Source organism: Borostomias antarcticus, assembly GCF_949987555.1.
Source record: "Borostomias antarcticus genome assembly, chromosome: 9".
NCBI lineage: Eukaryota > Metazoa > Chordata > Actinopteri > Stomiiformes > Stomiidae > Borostomias > Borostomias antarcticus.
Window position 1 is genome coordinate 1,678,914 of NC_140242.1, and position 3,418 is coordinate 1,682,331.

A 3,418-nucleotide genomic window follows, 5' to 3' on the forward strand; every position below is an offset into this window, starting at 1 on the left:
TTACTGGTTCATTACAATATAATGATATTGACAGGACTGGCTATGAAACCCACCTAAGTCCATTACAACTGGGCATCAATGTACTGGCTTATTATTCTAAATATCATTCCACATATGGTTAGTCTTTGGTTCATTGTTGGTCCTCGCCATGGTTGAACGCGTGATCCAGTCTGGTTCAGGTCTACAGAGATATGCTACTGTTCTGTTCTGTTCTTTTTTACAATGTGTGTAGAAGTGTTGCAACAATTCTGGTTTCAGGAAAGCCAAGAAGCTGTTAAATAAACATGTCAAACCTTTTAATGTGATATAGTAGCCTAGTTATTTACTTTGTCCATCTATAACCACACAACTAACCATTACATCTTGGGAAGGCTGGAAGACAAAGACACACATTTGATCTCTGATCATGGAAAGAAAATCTGACACGAGTTGATTTTTTGTAACATTTTTTTAATGACAAATATCAAGTATTCAAGGCATTTGTAAACCAAGTGTTCACAAACATCAGTTTAGATCTCTTGAAAGCCATGAAAGCTTGACCCTCAGAACACAGCTGTAGTCCAGGAAATGAACCTTCAGATAAAGTACTGATAAAACAAAGAGAAAGCAAATCTACAGTCTACCTGAAGTCGTCCATGATAGGATAGAACAGCACTGAACGCCACCTAGTCAGAAGAGTAGAGTCAGAGAGTAGAGCACAGTAGAGTAGAGTCAGAGAGTTGAGTACAGTTGAGTAGTCAGAGAGTACAGTTGAGTAGAGTACAGTTGAGTAGAGTACAGTAGAGTAGTCTGAGAGTAGAGTACAGTAGAGTAGAGTCAGAGAGTACAGTTGAGTAGAGTACAGTAGTCTGAGAGTAGAGTACAGTAGAGTAGAGTCAGAGAGTACAGTTGAGTAGAGTACAGTAGAGTAGAGTCAGAGAGTAGAGTACAGTTGAGTAGAGTACAGTTGAGTAGAGTCAGAGAGTACAGTTGAGTAGAGAATGAGTTGAGTAGAGAATGAGTTGAGTAGAGAATGAGTTGAGTAGAGAATCAGTTGAGTAGAGTCAGAGAGTAGAGTAGAGTCAGGCTATGTGCTGTGGTGATACACAGTGCTGATCGTCTGTGTTGTGTTGAGGTCACTAACTCCAGGGGGATAATATTACTTCACTTCCAGGTCAACCTCTCCCACTCATCTGTTTGTTTTAGGTTCCTCAGGACCAACTGTACACTTTCAAGGATAAAAAAGCTCCAGGGTAGCTTAGGGAGAGAGGACTAACTTTATATAAACCAACCAATTCAAATGTGGTCGTAAACAAAAACTACATCACAACCCCCCCCCCCCCCCCCCCAAAAAAAAAAAACCCAACCTTCCCAAACTTTAATTGAATACTTCCTATGTAAATACTGTAGGTAAATCAGGCACAGAGAAACAAATATGACGTTTCCATGTTTTTTTTTTTTAAAGTTTTGCTGTTGACTACAATGTTAAGGGTTAGTTTATAAATAGGGTTCTAACTAAGTAAGAGGTTTATGCTATGCTTAATTTGTTCCTTCAATATTTACATGATAATCACCAGGGAACATGTAGCCTAATTTGAGGTACTAATTCAGGATATTACTACGATCAAAATCATCATTTGGCATTATTCACACAATTACCATTAGCCATTATACTATTCATAATCACTTAGTAGTCTCCATTAGCTGTGGACAAAGGTTCACATGTAAAACTTTATCATCACATCAAATCATCTGCTCTCTGAACACCTACCATGAACGCATACCCAGTACTAAAAAAAAATGTTTGAAGGCATCAGGGTATTCATAATATTCACTGTAGACTAGTATTATGTACATATCTACCATGTTTTTGCTGTTTCGATGCAGAGAACATGGATGTGAATGTCGATTCACTGCAACAATTATGCTTCACAGGGCAACTTTGTTAAAACGGCATCAACATTCTTAGAGCTTCTCACACCTGCAGTGCAACTTTCTGTCCTGCAGGGGGCGCCACTACTCCTGATCTGAATGGTCAAAGTGATGCCAGCGATATAAATCTCATTGTTAAAATGGTCTTTGTTGTATACAGTACATGCTTGCAGCACTACTTCTTAAACATCTAAGAGACTAATAGTTAGGTTCTATGTACATCTGATTATGGTGAAGCAATTGCAATACAAAGCCAACATAATAAATTGTTGGAACTTCTGGTGAGTTATTTGTTGGATTAATTGGCTCATAGTATTCAACTTCTCTTCTTCAAAGGAATCTTACCAACAAAAAGGTTTGAAAAAGTACGCCTAGGCTAACTTCAGCTGATACAGTACTTTTTAGATGAAGTAAAAATCGAATTTCTTTGATCTGCTTGCAGTTAATGCCTCAGTTGTCAACGTTCGATAGTATGCTTTGTCTCCTCATGGCTCACATTGTTTGTTAGGGATGTACAGTAGCTTTAGCACATTCTAACAGGCTAATACAGATGTCTTCCCTCTTCAGCTCTCCTTCTTGGCTCTAACAGGACAATGGTATTACTGTAATGCTATTTGGCCTGACCTGAGGGATGGTCAGTAATCTCTGTATCTGTACCACACTAGACTGGCTTCATCCTGGCCTTAGCAGGAAACACAGCTGGTTCCCAGTCTTCTCCAGCACTGACCACCTGCCCAAGACTGACAGATGAGGAAGAGTATCCTGGCAGACCACCAGAGGAGAGGAGGAGGAGGGTGGTGCAGACTGTGAGGGCAGACTGTTGACGGTCAGCCTGGTAGCCAGCCAAGCTCACCCGTTCATCTGAGGCACTGATACACAGACGGGCTGGGCCCTGGTTCTGCTCACTCCGAGGACAACAACACCTCCCTAAGGACAGGCTAGTATCACCCTAACCCCGGCGCTTGAACAGACGGTCTCACCAGCAACACAGAACTGAGGGCCATGGCTCAAGTATGACTCAGAGATGAAAACGGTCAGCTGCCCGTACAGTACGTAACCGTGGGGTTGGCTGCTAAAGACATTCAACGCTAGGTGAGATCCGGAAAAAGCCCAGCTGTGGTTCTGTAGTCTGTGGGTTAGACTGAGAGAGAGGAGCGGTCAGGTGACGCAGGAGGAACACTGAGGAGGTGGATGGAGGACACACAGGACCTTGCATAGTACAGGTTTGTCGTTTGTGCTTGAAGACGCAGCGTTGATGAGTCGTGCGTATGTTCCCATCGGTCAGTAAAGAGGAGAATAATGTCCCGCCCCTTATACAGTAGCACCATATGATGGCCTTGTTGATGTACTCTAACCCAGACATGGAGGTTCCACCTTGTAATGGAGATTTCACCTGTTAATGGAGGTTCCACCTTCTAATGGAGGTTCCACCTTCTAATGGATATTTCACCTGCTAATGGAGGTTCCACCTTCTAATGGAGGTTCCACCTTGTAATGGAGGTTCCAC